The sequence below is a fragment of the Equus asinus genome, chromosome 7 (genome assembly GCF_041296235.1).
Source record: "Equus asinus isolate D_3611 breed Donkey chromosome 7, EquAss-T2T_v2, whole genome shotgun sequence".
In the NCBI taxonomy this organism is placed as follows: Eukaryota; Metazoa; Chordata; class Mammalia; order Perissodactyla; family Equidae; genus Equus; species Equus asinus.
The window spans coordinates 54,836-74,245 of NC_091796.1; the positions used below are offsets into that span (position 1 = coordinate 54,836).

Below are 19,410 nucleotides of genomic sequence, written 5' to 3' on the forward strand. Positions count from 1 at the left end.
GTCATTACAGAGCCTTGTGGTTCTGTATTCTAGCCTGTGGTAGGAGGGTATAGAAATTAACATTTATTTGGTCAACATTAATTTATTAGAAAGGCTTAAAATATTTAAACTACATTTTCCACCTTAAGTAGGTTAACTTCCGATTTTTAAATACTGAGGAAAAAATAATATTGATACTTGCAGTATTTTAATTGGAAGCAAGTGAGTTCAGTGATGAAAAGGCATTAGCCAGTAACCAAGAATGAAACTTAAAGTTGCTAGTGTATGTTTTCCACTGTCTTTTTAGGATTGGAAAAAGATATTAGCTTTGGATTTGGTTGACTTTTAGCTCTGAAGGCCTGGCTTTGCTGTGAGTAACAACAATGTCGTTTTATATAAAAATAAATCGCTCATATGGGTTAGTGGCTGACGGGAGGGCCTTGTGCTGCTCACTTCTCAGAGCTGCGTTTCACATTTGTTTCCTCCTCTCTAAGCTTGGGAGAATGTTAACGTTTCAAAATAATAAACCAAAGGAGAGAACTACCTGCAGGTGAGGCTGCCATTCAGAAAGGGGAGTTTTCTGGTTGCCCAGTCGAGACGGCCCCTCCTTCCCTGCATGGACCTTCTGTGTCCACACTGAGTGCCGCTCGCCAGGTCTGCTCTTGTGGACTTTCATCGTAGAGGAGGAGGGGGAGGGGTCTGAGTCTCGGGGGCAGTGCGGCTGCACAGCGGGAGCCTGAGTAGAGACTGGGAGTGTGCTGGGCGGACGCGGGAGCCCGTGCCAGCTTGCTCAGTGCAGGAGGCATGGGACAAGGTGCCTGGCCCTCGCGTTTAGGGTGCCCTCTCCTCGACCTCAGTCCCTCCCTGGCATGATGGTGTCCTGACCACGCTCACCCCTCATGCCATCCTGAGGGATGTGGGCGACTCGTGCAGAGTGCTCAGAGCTCTGTGAACCTCGGCTGTGGCTGTCCTCTTGTTTGTGGTGAGGGGACGGCAGGGATCCACTGACCTCACTTCAGACAGTTTTCTGGCACAAGATCAGAAGCTTTGCATCTGTGGTTCTTGCTGAGCCTGGTGTCCTGCTAGCGATACAAAGCAGTCAGCACAGCTGTCACTTCCTCACTGTGGCCGGGGGAGCTGGCTTTCTTCTCGTCACCCGTCCCCCAGAGTTGCTGGGGCACCAGGACACCCCACTGCCTCTGTGTGGCCCCTGGCTCTTCTGGTGGCCACCCGTTCTTTCCCTCATTCCCTCTGCTGTCGCCACGTCTGCACCCTGCTGCCCCTGCCTGGGACTCTGCCCCTCGCGTCGTTTGGGTGTCTGTCCACACGCCCTCTCAGAAGGCCTGGCCTCAGACTGCTCCACCTGGTTAGCGCGCGTTCCTCCGTGCTCGCCCTCTGCTCTCTCTGTGTTGCACTTGTTGATTGCTCTTGGGGCTGCTCACTGTCCAGCAGCACCAGCTCCCACCGCCCCGGCTCTGCCCTGGCCTGCCGGGGTCGTGGCTCGCTGTCTGGCAGCACCAGCTCCCACCACCCCAGCTCTGCCCTGGCCTTCCGGGGTTGTGGCGTTTGCTCACGGGGTGTGGAGGGTGAGCAGTGGTGTGGAGCATGGTGTGAACTGCACATGTGCTGCAGCCCTCGTTGTCTGTCATACAGGAGACAAGTCTGTGCTGTGTGTGGTGCTGGGGTTGGAGGCTCCACAGGAGAATCTCTTTGCCCTTTAGGAGGCCGGTCCTGGCGAACTGGCCCCTGTGCTGTGGGTTCACTGCAGCTGACGTGAGATCGGCAGCCCCAGGTTCTGTGTCTGCAGGTGGGAGTGCACTCAGCCCTGCAGCTCAGACAGCTTTGCCCCCACGTCTTGGTGCTGAGGCCTGCATCCTGACATCCTCATTTACTTTCCCCCTTCCTCTGCACTCAGAGAAATAGCCCAGAGTTTAACTCGCTGGCTCAGGGTTTCTCACACTCTTGTGTTTTTATCGTGAGCGTGTCGCCCACAGCCTGCCTCTCTCTGTCATGTGACAGCAAGGAGCTCGGGGAACTTGAGTTCAGACCCCACATCCAGCACCTTTTTACTGGCTCTGGGAGCAGCTGAGCCCTAATATTCTCATCTCTAGATGCGGGGGCAGCATCTGCCTCAGGCTGTTGTCAGGCTCAAATAGGAAAACGTTCCCTTGTCCACCAAGCCCAGCCCCATGATCCCGTCATTGGGGAAATTGGGGCTCTCTTCCTCCCGTCCTCAATGGACTCCAGCTGTAAAGATCATGTCCAAGGGGGAGAGGTGGGCAGTTGTGCTTCTGTGGGCAATGGGACGTGGGAGCCGCCCCGACACCTGCGTGTTCAGGACACACTCGCTCACTGTGTGGAAGGCGGTGTCCGTCCAGGTGGGACACGGGAGCCGTGCGACACCTGCATGTTCAGGACACACTCGCTTGCCGTGTGGAAAGTGGTGTCCGTCCAGGTGGGACACGGGAGCCGTGCGACGCCTGCGTGTTCAGGACACACTCGCTCGCTGTGTGGAAGGCGGTGTCTGTCCTGGTGGGGCAGAGCTCGGGCTCCCGGGAAGCGACGCTGGAGGCCCACATGCCTTCCTGCAGCAGGGCATTGAGACGTCCTTCACGGTAGTGCCATTGTGATATTGCTGTAACCACACCCACTCTGTCAGTTACTTAATAACTTTCTGGGGGGCCGGCCCGGTGGTGCAGTGGTTAAGTGCGCATATTCCACTTGTCGGCGGCCCCCAGTTCGCCGTTTCAGATCCCGGGTGCGGACATGGCACCGCTTGGCACGCCATGCTGTGTTAGGCATCCCACAAATAAAGTGGAGGAAGATGGGCACAGATGTTAGCTCAGGGCCAGGCTTCCTCAGCAAAAAGAGGAGGACTGGCAGTAGTTAGCTCAGGGCTAATCCTCCTCCTCAAAAAAAACTTTCTGTACATTGACATTTATTTTAAGGAGAAACTGTATTACTGCCACAAATGAAAAGTTAGCATTCTTCTAGTAGATGTCGAAATAAATCCATGGTTATGTTCAGGAAAATCAATTGTTTTGCCACTTACTAATCTCTTCCCCTGAACCACACACAGACATCACAATAAAACTGCAGACCAAGATCCCTTATAAATACAGCTGTAAACACTCCTCAACAAAATATTAGGATATGGGAAACATGTTTCCACACAAAACCTTGTACATGAATGTTCATAACAGCATTATTCACAATAGCCAAAAGGTGGAAACACCCAAATGTCCACTGATGGATGAATGAACAGAGAAGATGTGGTGTATCCGTACACTAGGATATTTTTCAGCCGTACAAAGGGAGGAAGCACTAAAGGAATGCAGGCTCGAGTAGGATGAACTTGAAAAGAATGTGCAGTGAAAGAAGCCAGTCACAGAAGGCCGTATATTGTAGCATTCTGTTTACAGTGTGTCCTTGTTATGTGCGGATTCCATATTTATGAACTCGCCTAAATTTGTTTGTAACCCAGAATTGATGCTCAGGGCACTTGCGGGTTTGTTGCAGACATGCACACTGGTGAACAGTCTGCGTTGCTGTGCACACAGCCAGCTGAGACTGAACAGGGCACCACTCCGCCTTCTTGTTTCATCTCATACTAAATAAGCATCCTTTTCACAGTCTGTTTAGTGCCACATTTTTGTGCTTTTTTAAAAAATACGTATAACATAAAATTTACCATCTTAACCATTTTTAAGTGTACAGTTCAGTGGCATTAAATAAATTCGTTATTGTGCAGCCATCACTGCCATCCATCCCCATAACTCTTTTCATCTTGTAAAATGAATCACTCTGACTTTTAAGCAATAACTCCCCTTTCTCCCCTCCCCTAGCCCTGACAACCACCGTGCTTTCTGTCCTTATGATTTTGATGACTCTAAGTACCTCGTATAAGTAGATTCAGACAGTGTTTGTCTCTTTGTGACTGGCTTATTTCACTCAGCATAACGTCCTCCAGGTTCATCCATGTTGTGCCAGAATTTCCTTCCTTTACGAGGCTGAAAAATATTCCATTCTGTGGACAGACCACATTTTGCTTATCCATTCATCTGTTGATGGACACTTGGGTTTCTTCCACATTTTAGCTCTTGTGAATAATGCTGCTGTGAACATGAATGCACAAATATCTCTTTGAGGCTATGCTTACAATTCTTTTGGGTATGTACCCAGAAGTGGAATTGCTGGGCCATATAGTAATTTTATTAATTTTTGCAGGAACCTCCATACTGTTTTCCACAGTATCTGTACCATTTTACATTCCCACTAACAGAGTATAAGGGGTCCAATTTCTTCACATACATGCCACCACTTGTTGTTTTCTGGGTTTTGGATAATAGCCGTCCAAATAAGTGTGAGGTGGTATCTCATTGTAGTTTTGATTTGCATTTGGCTAATGATTGGTGATGTTGAGCATCTTTTTATATGCTTAATGGCCATTTGTATGTATTCTTTGGAGAAATGTCTATTCAAGTCCTTTGTCCATTTTCGCACAAGGTTGTTCACTTTTGGTTGTGGAGTTTTAGGAGTTCTCTATATATTCTGGATATTAATCCATTATCAGATTTATGATTTGCAAATATTTTCTCCCATTCTGTGGGTTACCTTTTTACTCTGTGAATTGTGTCTTTCGATGTAAAAAAAAAATTTTTTTTTTTTTAAAGATTGGCACCCGAGCTAACAACTGTTGCCAATCTTCTTCTTTTTTTTTCCCCCTGCTCTTTTCTCCCAAAATCCCCCCAGTACATAGTTGTATATTTTAGTTGTGGGTCCTTCTAGTTGTGGCATGTGGGATGCCGCCTCAATGTGGCCTAATGAGTGGTGCCATGTCCATGCCCAGGATCCAAACCCTGGGCCGCCGAAGCGGAGCGCGCAAACTTAACCACTAGGCCAGGGGGCTGGCCCCTGATGTAAAAAATTTTTAATTTTTTATGAAGTCCAATTTGTTTTTTCTTGTTACCTGTGCCTTTGGTGTCATATCCAAGAAATCATTGCCAAATCCAATGTTGTGAGGCATTTGTCTTATGTATTCTTCCAGGAATTTCATAGTTTTAGGTCTTACATTTAGGACCTTGATCCACCTTGAGTTAATTTTTGTATATAATGTTAGATAAGCCTCATTCTTTTGCATGTAGATGTGCAGTTTTTCAAGACCATTTGTTGAAAAGAGTGTCCTTTCCCATTGCACGGTCTTGGCTTCCTTATCGAAACTCATTTGACCACATATGTGAGGGTTTATTGCCAGGCTCTCTGTTCTTTTTTTTTTTTTTAAGGAAGATTAGCCCTGAGCTAACTGCTGCCAATCCTCCTCTTTTTGCTGAGGAAGGCTGGCCCTGAGCTAACATCCATGCCCATCTTCCTCTGTTGTATATGTGGGACGCCTACCACAGCATGGCTTTTGCCAAGCGGTGCCATGTCCGCACCCGGGATCCGAACTGGTGAACCCCGGGACGCTGAGAAGCGGAACATGCAAACCCAACCGCTGCGCCACCGGGCCGGCCCCCAGACTCTCTATTCTGTTCCATTGGTCTGTATGTCTGTCTTGATGCCAGTACCACACTGTTTTGATTAGTCTACCTTTGTAGTTAAGTTTTGGAATCAGGAAGTGTGAGTCCTCCTGTTTTCTTCTTCTTTGTCGAGATTGTTTTGACTATTCAGGGTCCTTTGAGATTCCATATAAATTTTAGGATGGGTTTCTCTATTTCTGCAAAAAATGTCATTGGGATTTTGATAAGGACTGCATTGACTCTCTAGCTCACTTTGGGTGACATCGACATTTGACAATATGAAATCTTCCAGTCCATGAGCATGGGATGTGTTTCCATTGATTTGTGTCTTTAATTACCTTCAGTAGTGTTTTTAAATTTTCACTGTACAGGTCTTTTATCTCCTTGGTTAAGTTAATTCAAAAATATTTTATTAATTTTGATGCTGTGTAACTTTTGGTAATTTCCTTTTCAGATCATTCATTGCTCTTGTATAGAAATGTAATTGCTTTTTGTCTGTTGACTTTATATCCTGCTACTTTGCTGAATTCATTTATTAGATCTAACAGCTTTTTTTGTGGAATCTTTAGGATTTTCTACATCTAAGATCTTATCATCTGCAAACAGAGATAATTTTACTTCTTTTTTTCCAATTTGAATGCCTTTTATTTCTTTTTCTTGCCTAATTGTTAGGGCTAGAACTTCAGTACTTTGTTGACTAGAAATGGTGGAAGTGAGCATCATGCCTTCTTCCTGATCTTAAAGGAAAAGCTTCAGTCCTTCACTGTTGAGGATCATGTTTGCTGTGGACTTTTGTTATACAGTTTTGATTATGTGGAGGTAGTTTCCTTCTATGCCTGTTTTGTTGACTGTTTTTTAATGAAATGATGTTGAATTTTGTCAAATGCTTTTTCTGCATCAATTGAGATGATACGTGGTTTTTGTCCCTTCATTATGTTGATGTGGCATATTACATTGATCGGTTTTCATTGTCTAACCATCCTTGCATTCCAGGAAAAACCCCACTAGATCATGGGGTATAATCCTTTTAATATGCTGCCGAATTCTGTTTGTTAGTATTTTGTTGAATATTTTTGCATCAATGTTCAGAAAGGATGTTGGCCTGTAGTTTTTTTTCTCTTGTTGTGTCTTTGTCTGGCTTTGATATCAGGCTTATGCTGGCCTCGTAGGTTGAGTTGGGAGGTGTTCCTTCCTCTTCAATTTTGGGAAAAGTTTGAGAAGGGTTGGTACTAGTTCTTCTTTAAATGTTTGGTAGAATTCACCAGTGAAGCCATCATCAGATCCAGGGCTCTTCTTTTGTGGGATATTTTTGTTAGTTGTTCAATCTCCCTACTAGTTATAGGTCTATTCAGATGGTGTATTTCTTCATGATTCAGTCTTGATACACTTTGTGTTTCCAGGAATTTATACATTTATCCCATTTATTGGTATAAAATTATTCCTAGTACTCTCTTATAATCCTTTTTATTTCTGTAGAATCAGTAGTAATGTTCCCACTTTCATGTCTGATTTTAGTAATTTGAGTCTTCTCTCTTTTTTTCTTTGTCCATTTAGCTAAAGGTTTGTCAACTTTGTTGATCTTTGTGAAGAGCCAATTTTTTGTTTAATTGATCTTCTCTCCTATTTTCTATCCTCCATTTCCTGTTTTTCTGCCCTAATCTTTATTATTTCCTTCCTTCTGCTAGCTTTGAGTTAGTTTGTTCTTATTTTTCTAGTTCCTTAAGAGGAAGTTAGGTTGTTGATTTGAGATCTTCCTTGGCTTTGTTTATTTATTTTTTTATTTTTTTGAGGAAGATTAGCCCTGAGCTAACATCTGCTGCCAATCCTCCTCTTTTTGCTGAGGAAGACTGGCCCTGAGCTAACATCCGTGCCCATCTTCCTCCACTTTATATGTGGGACGCCTGTCACAGCATGGCTTGATAAGCAGTGCCATATCCGCACCTGGGATCGGAACTGGTGAACCCTGGGCCGCCAAAGTGGAATGTACAAATTTAACCACTCTGCCACCAGGCCAGCCCTTCCTTGGTTTCTAATGCAAGCATTTATAGCTGTAAATTTCCCCTTAGCACTTCTTTTGCTGCTTCCCATAAGTTTTGGTGTGCTGTGTTTTCCTTTTCATTTGTCTCTAAGTATTTTCTAATTTCCCTGTGATTTCTTCTATGATCCATTAGTTGTTTAAAAGCGTGTTTTTTAGTTTCTACATTTTTGTGAATTTTCCAGTTTTCTTTATGTTATTGACTTGTAACTTCATCCCGTTGTGGTCAGAGAAGATAATTTGTGTGATATCTATCTTTTTAAGTCTATTGAGACTTAATTTGTGGTCTAACATATGGTCTATCCTGGAAAGTGTCTCATGTGCCCTTGAGAAGGCTGTGTGTGCTGTTGTTGGGCGGAGTGTCTGTGTCTGTCTCTTAGATCTGGTTGGTTTATCGGGTTAAGTCCTCTGTTTCCTTCCTTATCTTCTGTCTGGTCCTTATCTCCATTATTGAGGGTGGGGCATTGAAGTCCAAGTACTGTTGTAGAACTGTCTCATTCTCCTTCATTTCTGTCCATTTTTCTTTGTATATTTTGATGGTCTGTCCTTAGGTGCATAAATGTTTATGATCATTATATGTTATTGCTCTGTTGAACCTTTCATGAATATATAATATCCTCCTTTGTCGTGTATAACTTTTTTGATTTAAAGCATTTTGTGTGATATTAGTGTAGCCACGCCTGCTCGCTTCTGGTTACTATTTGCATGGGGCATCTTTCTCCATCCTTTCACTTTCAACCTGTTTGTGTCTTTGGATCTCAAGTGTGTCTCTTGTAGACAGCATGTAGCTGGATCCTGTGTTTTCATCTGGTCTGTCGATCTCTGCCTGTTGCTTGGAGAGTTTAATCCATTTACATTGAAAGTAATTACTGATGAGGAGGGACTGACTTCTGTCATTGTGCTGTTTGTTTTCTATATGCCCTAAAGCTTTTTGTCCCTCATTTCCTGCATTCCTGTCTTCTATTGTGTTAACTTGATTTTATGTAGTGAAGTGTTAACTTCCTTTCTCATTTTCTTTTGTGTATACTTTATAGCTATTTTCTTTGTGGTTCCCATGGGGATTACATTTAGCATCCTAATGTTATAACACTATAATTTAAATTTATGCTTAATTTCAATAACATACAAAAACTCTGCTCCTTTACGGCTCCATTGCAACCCTTTTCACTTGTTGATGTCACAAAATTACATCTTTATACATTGTGTGCCAACAACATAAACTAATTTTTTTTTTTTTTGGTGAGGAAGATTAGTCCTGAGCTAACATCTGTGCCAGTCTTCCTCTATTTTGTGTGTGGGATGCCTCCTCAGCATGGCTTGATGAGCAGTGTGTTGGTCTGAGCCCAGGAACCAAACCTATGAACCCTGGGGTGCCAAAGTAGAGCACACAAACCCAACCACTAAACCACTGGGCCAGACCCTAGTAGTTCTTTTAAATTCATTAGTTTCCTAAATTATAGAAAATAAAGTTGGAGTTATAAACCAAAGTTACAGTAATAGTAGATTTTCAGTAATTGTTTCCTTTTTCTTAAAATGTATTAACCTTTTCAATCATGTAGAAAACAAAAAGTGCAGTTTCAAACCTTTGTTACAATAACACTAGCTTTTATAACTGCCCATGTATTTTCCTTTATTGAGATCTGTGTTTTTGCAGTGGCTTTGAGTCAATATTTACTGTCCTTTCATTTCGCCTGCAGGACACCCATGAGCGTTCTCCATAGGGCAGGTCTAGTGGTCGCCAGCTCCCTCAGATTTTGCTTATCTGGGAAAGTCTTGATTTCTCCCTCACTTTTGAAGGACACTTTTGCTGGATATAGGATTACAGGCATACCTGGTTCTATTGCACTGTGCTTTATTCACTTTGCAGATACTGCGTTTTTATAAGACCCTCTACCAGCCAACAGATTGTGACTTGCTGAAGGCTCTGATGATAGTTGGCATTTTTTATCAATAAAGTGTTTTTTAATTAATCTATGTACATTTTTTAGACATAATGCTGTTGTACACTTAATAGAGTAAACATAAGTTTTACATGCACTGGTAAACCAAAATATTCGTGTTGCTCACTTTATTGCAATATGTACGTCATTGCAACATGCACTTTATTGTCATGGTCTGGAACCACACCCACAATATCTCCAAGGTATGTCTTTATTTGTTGACAGTGTTTTTTCTTTTCTCATTTTGAGTATATTGGCCCATTGCTTACTGGCCTCCAAAGTTTCTGATTAGAAACCTGCTGATAATCCTAGTGAGGATCCTCTGTATGTGATGATTTGCTTCTCTCTTGCTGCTTTCAAGATTCTCTCTTTGTCTTTGAAAGTTTGATTATAATGTGTCTCAGAGTGGGTCTCTTTGAATTCATCTTACTTGGAATTTTTTTACCTTCTTGGATTTTATATTCATGTTGTTCTTCAAATTTGGAAAGTTTTCAGCCACTATTTCTTCAAATATTCTCCCTGCTCCTTTCTCTCTCTCTCTTCTCTTTCTGGGACTCCCACAAGAAGTATATTGGTCCTTTTCAGGTGTCCCACATCTCCCTTAGGCTCTGTTTTTTGGGATTTTTTAAATCTTTTACTCTATTCCTCAGCCTGGATGATTTCTGTTGTCCTATATTGAGGTTCACTGATTTTTCTCTTCTCCCTGCTCAAATCTGTGTTGAATCTTTCTAGTGAATTTTTCATTTCAGTTATTGTACTTTTCAGCTCCAGGATTTCTTTTGGTTTCTTTTTAGGTTTTCTTTCTCTTTATTGATATTTCCATTTTGTTCATTCTTCATTTTCTTGACTTTATCCAATCTTCCTTTAGTTTTTTGAGCATCTTTAAGACTATTTTTTAAAGTCTTTTTCTAACATATCTGCCATTAAGTCTTTTCCAGGGAGAGATTTTGTTGAGTTACTTTCTTCCTTTGAATGGGCTGTACACTCCTGTTTCTTTGTGTGTCTTGTGATTTTATTGTTGAAAGCAGACATTTGAATCTAGTAACATGGTAATTCTGAAAATCAGATTTTCCCCCTTCCCAAAGTTTGCTGTTTTATTCTTTTTTTTTTTTTTTTCTTGTTGTAGGCTGTCTCTGTGCCAAGGATCAGCCTGAGGGGTAAACTTAGTGTCGTCTTAGGTTTTTTCCTGAGCTTTTTCTTGGGCATGCACAGTCACTTTCTAATTTTCTCCATGTATGCAGTTGTTTTTAAATGTCCTAGTCTTGAATGACTGGCTCCCAAAAGGGGAAAAAGAGAAAAATGAAGAGGGAAAAGGACGCACACCCTTTAACTCTCCTGGAAGTCACTTGAGCAGAAGGCGGGGGTCTTGCTACACTGGGAGAGGTGCAGCCGCAGTGGCCACCCGCCTCTGTGTCTGCACCTCTGTGGTCCGAAGCAGCAAGCAGCAGTAAGAGCACAGGATCTCAGTGTTTGGGGCACAAAACCCTTTGTGCCCACCCTGGCTCCCACCCGCTGTGTGCAGGCTGCTTCAGGAACACGTGCACAGTTTCTTGCCAGGGGTCTGGGGTGGTGACAGGTGCCTGCTACTGTGCTAAGAGCAGAAATTGACTAGAATTTACCATCCAAGCCTTCCCCTGGAAGTGACAAGCCTTCAGCAGGCCCCAGATTCCAAAATGGTTCCATCAGACAGACTCTGCTCCTGCACTTGTCGTCCAGGTGGGGAGATTCCTGGTGCTTCCTCCTCTGCCATCTTCCCAGAATCCTCCTGTACTTTTCTTGTAATTTCACTGTTAATTTAAAATGACCCCCAAGCATACTGCTGAGGGCTGTCGAGTTTCCCTAAGCATGAGATGGATGTGATGTGCTTTATGTAGAAAACACGCTTGGCCATGAGTTCAACATTAATGAATCAATAATATATACTAAATAAGGTGTCTTTAAACAGAAACACTTATAACACAAGGTTGTATATTGAGGAGTGGTTGAGAATGTTGACACTAGAGGCTCCCAGGAACCTAACCCAGTGTTTCCCCAGGAGCATGGTTCAGCATTCAGTAATTTGCTGTTCATGGAGACTTTGTAGAACCATATAGAACTCAAGTACCATGAGTGACAAGAACCAACTGATTTGGTCCAGAATGGGCAGATCCATCTAGACAGAAAGTAGGTTCATGGTTGCCGGTGGGGGGAATTGGGGGTTACGGGGCTTCTGTACCAGACGATGGAAACATTCTGGAATTCAATAGTGGTACTGGTTACACAGCTCCGTAAATATACTAATAACCATTGAATTATACTCTTAAATGGGTGAACTTTATGGTATGTAAATTATATCTCAATAAAGCTGCTAAAAAATTAACAAGTACAAGATTCAAACCAGACTCCCTTGGGTCTGAATCTTGGCCCTGAGTGAGGTCATCTGGCTTGTCTCTAGCCTTTATTTCCAAAATTCAGCCATATTTAATGTGAATGAATACTTTGACTAATTAATTTGTTAAAACATTTTTTAAAATCCTCTCTTGCCCTCGTAAGAGGAAGCCTCCGGTGCTTCGGTCTGGCCCCAGCTGCAAGCAGCACCTGGCGTCCTGGTTCATTGGCATCGGACCAGCACACTGCTCCAGACACCACAGTTGGCTCCTGAGGGGCTTCTGCTGTCTGTCATGAACTCACTAGGGATGTAATTGGCACAGTAGGTTAGCAGGACCCATGGCTTTGTTACCAATAGAAATCACAGATATTTTCATTTCACGTGTTAGTTGTAGCCAGATATCTTGAATATCATTTACAGTAACAATTACTTCAAACCACTGGTACAGATTGTTACTAAATGAGTTAGTAAGAAAGCACGTGCAGTGTTGTATCACACATTTTCTTTAGTATCTTGTCAATTGGCTTCACAGTAACTTACTTCCTTTGTAATCCATGTGTTTTACTTTATGCCTTTAAGAACGTTATTTGAGAAGGAATTGCCAAGCATCCTCAGACGCTGAGGGTTCTTGGGACACTCAGGGTTAAAACCCCAGCTGTAGTCAGTCTGTGTTTGGGAGCTGAGACAACAGGCCAAGAATGACTTGGATTTTGTCCTCCTGGGACCCAGTCAGGGAACATTCTCCTTAGCACGTTAGGTGGCATTTCTACCCACAGTTCAGAGGACCACACCTTTGGCCTTCACATCTGTGGGCTTCTTTCCTTCTTTCTTTACAAGACTTCTGCAGTCCTCTCCCCCAGACTGGGCTGCTGTTAAAAGCTATGGGGTTTTTCCCTTGGGTACATAACAGATATCATTATGCTTTTTGCTCTAATGCGTTGCTGTTTAAGTAAGAAGAACAGCAGTCACCAGAATGAGGTGGTGATTGTGGGAGAACCTGGACTCGCGTTTGCACATTTGGATGGCAGACCCAGCCGGCATTAAGGAGCCACTTCCCTCTGTCCCCTGCACACTCCTGTCCTCCCCAGGGGTGCAGGAACATTTCAGGAAGCCGGCCCAAGCCAGAGAGAAGGCAGCACAGACCAGAGAAGATACTCGAAGTATCGTCTTCTATTTTTAGCAGAGTAAACAGGACATGCAAACACTAGCTTTTCACCACTTACCCATCGAATGAACCCTTCAAATACCAGCATGCCCTGTACCCCTGTGATGTGGGAGATCCCAGGCCCAGCCCGGGACTGGAGGTGGAATCCTAATTGAATTTCATTTCTGTCCTTGGGATAAGTGGCCTCTCAGAGTGTCAGAGGAGGGTTGGTGAAGACTTAACTAAACCAAAAGATTTTCAGCGCAGTTAGAGTGCTCTGAACTATTTCCTTTTAAAGTAAACATAAATATTGCACATTTTCATGTGTCTGTTAACTGCTCTTGGCATTCGGCATTCATTTGGGTTCCTAGAATGAGGACAACACACTTGTAAGCTTCTTGATTTATCAGAAGTTGCATGATTGGAGTGGGGGGTATTTACTTGTGATTTCACTTAAGTGAGTTGCCAAAAAAAGGTAATTAAGGGATATTTTTCAAAGTAAAGCATATGAAATCATTGAGAATTTGGTTACAGACACTGGGAGAATCTTAGAGAATCAGGCATGTACGTCCTGCTTGTACTTGCTTTTCTTGGATTCTTCACTGAGTAGCAGGGGGTGTGTTGGGTTTTTAAGTCGGGGTCCACTGCTCAGCAGGAAGCTCACGGTGTGTCTAGTTTCTTCAGCTGCCACAATTGCATTTCTGTTGTCCCATCCTCATCTGCTCTCTTTCCTCAGACCTGCCCGGGGTTTTGAGGCTGTGTGTGCTGAGGGCAGGGGAAAGCAATGGTTTTGCTGAGTCAGTCTTGTCTGCGTCCCCGTGCTCACAGGGGCAGACGTAACACCCCTCTGCTATGGGAGATTTTTTATGTGACACATTTGCTTCTTTAATTGCCACTGATTCCTGGAAATTTGCGTGTTTTGAGAATTTCCCCTTTTTCGTAGTTGAAAAAAGGGCAAAAAGTCTCCCATTGCTCCACCGTGGGAACACACAGAAAACAAACGCCTGAAGGCCTCGTTCACCCTGGAGTGGGAGTGGATGGGAGGAGAGAATGTGCTGATGTAGCTCATTAGAAAGAAAACAAAGCCGGAGCCACCCACCGTCCAGAAGAGTCCAGGGGCTCGTCCTGGAAAGGCTGGCTCTCTGTGCAGCCTCTGTGGCAACAGCAGGGTCGTGCTGTCTGCTGGACGCAGCCACTCCACCGGGGTCTCTGGGCGGCATCGTCCCCTCCAGGCGAGCCTGTGGAAGGGCTGGTTCCAGTCTCTGGCAGTCCCAGCAGAGCACCTCGTGCAGACGGTGAGAGCCGACACTGATGGAACTGGAGTCTGCTCTCTTCTTACTCATTTTCTGGTCAGATTTACTTTCACATATTGAAGCCCATAGTATATTTATAATTTGGATTCTTGCTTTTTAAAAGCCTAGCACATCATAAACATACCTATGTTGTTAAACTCTTTGTAAAACTCTTTGTTTTTAAAAAGTCGTATCTGTTTATAACATTTGTAAAAGCAAATTCAGACAACGTGGAAATGAAGAGCCCCACCACGCCAGTGACCACTGTTGGCGTTCGGTGAGGCCCACACCCCCCTTGGTGCAGCTTCAACTTGCTGGACATAGTTTTACATCGACAGGGTCATGATATGCATCCTGTCAAGGTCATTTCAACCCGGCATTGTATTTTTGTATGTGTAGATAGGCACCATCCTTTTGATGGACATGTCAGTTGTGTGAAAGTAACAAGATGTAACCAATCTCTTATTAATTTATATTTAAACTCTTCCAGTTTTTCATTACTATAAACTGTGTTGTGTGTTTTTATATACATATCAGGTTATCTCTTTAGGGTAAATTAGTAGAAATGTTCTTGCTGGATTAAAAGGCATGCATCGTTTGAACGAAAATACGTATTGCCAGTGGATGTCTCATTAGCAGGACATTTGAATGACTTTTGAATTAGATCTTCTTAAAACACATCTTTGAAGACTGTCCTTGTGTGGCATGGGAACTCACAAGCTTTGAATTACCCTCTTGAGAACGGCAGTGAAGGCCAGTGAGGGTCTGGCCCAGTCTCGGGGTGGGGGGCTGCTCTCCTGCTAGGACAGCACCCATCATGGGCAGCTGTGGACCCTGTGAGGCTGGGACCTCAGGTGGGACCTTGTGGGAGTCCAGCCTGCCCCATGGCGGATTATCCTGCTCCAAACATCTGGGGTTTCGTGTCCTGAGCCCGGAAGCTCCTCTCTCCTCCCCTCGGGGAGCCTGGCCTCATGGGCGTGAGACACAGTGGAGCTGAAGTCTCAGAGTGGAGACACGGGCAGAGGGCACCTGCTCACACAGTTTGCTTCCACTTAGGCCAAAGCGCGGGGCTGACCATGCTTGTCATGCTGTTTCCTGTCTGTCGTGTCAGAGTGGCGCGTTGAGTGACATCAACATGTTTGTTTAATCCACTTCTCAGTGAGGACCAGCTCTGGGGTTTCTAGTTTGATGGGAAATAAGGACGAGCATAGAGCACGGTTTGGGGCTTTCATCTCGTGTTTAAGCTGATAATCCCAAGGCAAGCGAGTGGCTGTCGGGCCGCCTGTGGAGCAGGATTCCTCTTTGAAACAAATCTTTTTAAACAGAAAGCAGCAGGCCCCTCAGATAGTGTGACAGGTGCCATTTCTGCTTCCGGGCTGGCTGGGGTGACGTGCCCTCGCCTGTTTTTAGAAGGCAGGGCTCTTCGGCCTTCTGGAATGGGCCTCCTGGTAGCCCCGGCACCCTGCACCCCACACCCCAGCCTCCCGTGTGCCTGACCACCTGGAGGCTGCTCAGAGCCGGCTCCCAGGTGCTTCCCAAGGGCGCGAAGCCCTGGTGCCCAGAGGCCTGCGAGCTGGTCATCCTTCCTGGATGCACTAAATCTCACGCCTCCTCAAGTGCTGTGGGTACTGCTCCTCCTCTCTGAATGCAGGTTTCTGGGGGGGGCGGGGCGGGGGCTGTTCAGCGGTGCCCTGGAGGTGCACCTCATCCCACAGGGGCCTGCAGGTTGTGTTGAGTCTGATGGAAAAGGATGGGGAGGTTTAAGCAGAGGCTCTGTGTGACCTGTGCAGGTGAGAAATAGTTGAAGGGTATTCATCTTAAATTGTGTTCTCTTAAGCATTTTGCATTTGAGGCATCTGTGCTAGAAAAAAGCACCAGGATACTCAAAACAATGAAGTCCTTCCTCATAACCAAAGGCTAGCCCGGTATTAGCCAACAGCTAGCCCATTAATCTACACCTAAGTTGTGCTCTTAGAGTTACCAAGCTGGGGAAGCTATTTACATTCTTGTTACTAGTCATTTTGAACTCAATTAAATGCCATTCCATTTGGAGGAACATCTTTTAGGAGACAATGAAGATTGCTAGAAGAGAGCCCACATGGGAGCAGCTGGGAACCCCAAGAGCAGCCACCCAGAAACGCGCAGGCAGCCCCCGCGGTCTGTGTGTCCAACTCTGGTTACAGGGTTCTTGTCCCAGAGACAGCTGGGGACCGTGGCTGCTGGGAGCCAGGTGGCTCATCTACAGGCCCCTCGGCTGTGCTCCAGCCTCAGCTGGATTCACCCATGCAGAGAGCAGGAGGGGTGGCAGTTTCGGAACCACGGCTGGAGCCCCGTGTGATGCCCCTGGGCCGCCCTGGGGCTCGCTTGCTGTGCCCGTCCCCCATCCTTCCTTTCTCCTTTATGCCCCAGAATCTGGCCTGTCTCCGCACCATCAACTTCTCCATGTTCTGCCTCCTGCCCCGTCCTCTGTTTCTGTGGCTCCACTGGACGCCCAGGGAATCCACGGCCGGGCTGAGCTGTCTCCTGCCCCTGACCCCTTCTTCTGTCGGGTGCCTTGTTCAAGTGCAGCCCAGAGCCACACAGCTCAGCCCCACAGCCGTTTCAAGGACCACCTAGTCCCATTTTCCATTAAAGCCAGTGTCTCGCGTTGGCGTCCGTGTCCGTTGATGTCATTCCCCAGCTCAGTTCCAGCCTCCTTGTTCCCTTCATCCATCACTCCCTCAAATTCACCACTGCCACCACCTTACTTCAGGAGCCTTAGAAGTGATTCCCATGTGGCCTGGGGGCCTCCTGCCTCAAGAGAGGGGGCTTGGGAGGCGCACACTCTGAAGCCAGGCCCAGGGCAGAGGTCAGAGTTATCCACTCTCAGGGGTCTATGAACTGCTTCTTCTCAGGACACGTGTGCCTTCTTCGCTCCAAACAATCACCCGTTTAGCATTTTACCGTTAACCAAGGACTTTTCAGATTGTCCTGTGACTGGCACAGCAGACAGCTTGTGTCATTGTTCTCATCTTGCTGATGACACTGAGCTTCCAGAAGGGTCAACCATTCCAGACACAGCTCTCAACAAAAACGGTTTGAAATTTGTTCAGAACACTTGCTGTTGAGGCCTCCTTGGCACGTTTAGCGACCGGATGTCCAGGGGGTGACATCAGGCATTTCCTTGTCATGGATGCGGCGTGTGACTGACCGCGCTCAGAGCACAGTGCTCGGCCTGGTGAGCTGGAATTCGCAGCATCCCATTAAGACCGGGCCATTTTTCCGTGGACAGGAGGACAGTCAACTTTAGGGTTCATCATACAAATGACCTGCCTGCGCTCGTCTGGAGTCCAGAGAGAGGAAAATTACCACCGTGAACTTTTCTCTTTTCCAGAAACATAAGCAGGACTTGGACTTCCTCCTGCGCAGTGTTGGTCTTCCTGTTTTTGCCCTGTGTCTCTGTACTTTCCATCCTCTCCTGTGGGAAAATCATGCAGCACAGAGGCCACCACACAGCACGCTCCACCTGCACCCCAACCACCTTCTGAACCCCAAGCCACTTTGTGGCATTTAGCAGATGAGACAGAGTTAGGAGGAGACGGATAGTTGGGTTTGGAGCTGTTCCCTCCTACGCTGTTCTTTGTGGGGGCACAAAAGAAGGACGTGCCCCTTGGCCCTGCCCAGCCACCCTCCGCCTCCCGCTGGAGCCCAAGCGGAGGTGGGTGGGGTTGGGAGGGCTATACCTCATTAAACTCTACAATATGCGTTAACTAATAATAAAGGCTAACATTTTTTATTGTGGTCAAACATGCGTAATGTAAAATTTACCATTTTTAAGTGTGCAGTTCATTGTGTTAAGTACGTTCACATTGTTATGCGACCACCATCCATCCCCTGAACATTCTCGTCCTCCCAGCTGACTCTGTCCCCGTTGGAACATGACGTGTTTTGGAGAGTGAAAGCCCAGTCCAGAGAGTGGCTCTGTGGGTGGCGCATGAATTCCTGTGAGATCCATGGGGACGTGTATAAGAGACATGTCCAGGGCCTTGTTAGAAATTTCAAAGCAAAGAGTGAGGAATTATAATTTTTCAAAAAGTGAATCACTTAGGGAATAATTGTCACTTGCTGTCAGGGAGTCATTGTACCCCTGTGGGGAGCCAGGCCTCCCTGGGGCTGTGTCTGAGGCCGACCTCCGTCCCTCTGGCTGCTCATACCGGTTCCGTGCACTGACCACGCCTGGGCCAGGGGCTGGCAGTGACCGTGGAGCGGACGTGGCACGTCCCCTCCCAGCTCCTCCGACACATCAGGGCGTCGCAGCGGCTCAGGGGGGCCGGCCGCCTGACCTTGCCGTCCGCCTCCTCAGGGCCTCTCTGACTGTGCAGCTGCAGGTTGGGAAGCGTGTTCTCTCGCAGGATGCAGCCTCTGCTGTGTCTGTGTGTCGGGGCGGGAGCCACTGACACCTCTGTGACACCCTCTGTCAGCACAGCAGCAGAAACACTGCAGATCTGCTCCCTCCACCTGTTTGTCCTTCCACCTCCCAGACAGGTGAGGGGACACAGTGACAGCCCAGCTCTGGTGGCTCCTTGCCTGGGCTGATACGAGCCCCCGGCAGGTCTCTCCTGACAGAGATAAGGACAGGAAAACGGGGAGACTTGGAGCTGTTGACCCTCCTCGACCAGGCCAACGTCTGCCCTCCTGCCTGGCTTGTCTCGGCATCGGTGGACCATGTACAGGGTCCATGGCATGGAAACCCTTCTGAGTGTCCTGACAACCAGCCCACGCAGCCCTGGGAGCCGCTCTCAGCCACTCTGGATCTGCTGCCCCCTCAGCCTTGGCGTGCTCTGGGTGCTGGTCTTCAGTCGAGGCGGACATTTGGTTGAGGCCTCTCCGTGGGCTCCTACAAAGATCTGCCCCAGATAGCCCCCGCCCATGCCCTGTGCCGCCTCAGTCGAGCAGTCAGCTTCAGAGACCACTGAGAAGGGTGTGTTCGTCGATGCTGCTGCCTTTGGGGGGCATGCGCCCGAGCAGGGGGTCACTGTCTGCTGGAGTCTCTGCTGTGGACCCTGTCACCTTTGACCTCAGCCTCCCAGGCCTCTGAAGCGTGCCTCATGGCTGGATGGAAGTTCTTCTGTGGTTACCGCAGAAACACGAAATGCA

General features: G+C 46.4%; 1 protein-coding gene across 1 annotated transcript in view; it reads left to right on the forward strand.

Moving 5' to 3' along the window:
• The window catches only part of PARD6G (par-6 family cell polarity regulator gamma), a 96,326-nt gene that overhangs the window by 33,183 nt on the left and 43,733 nt on the right, over window positions 1-19,410 (forward strand). The gene's annotated exons all lie outside the window — the stretch shown is intronic.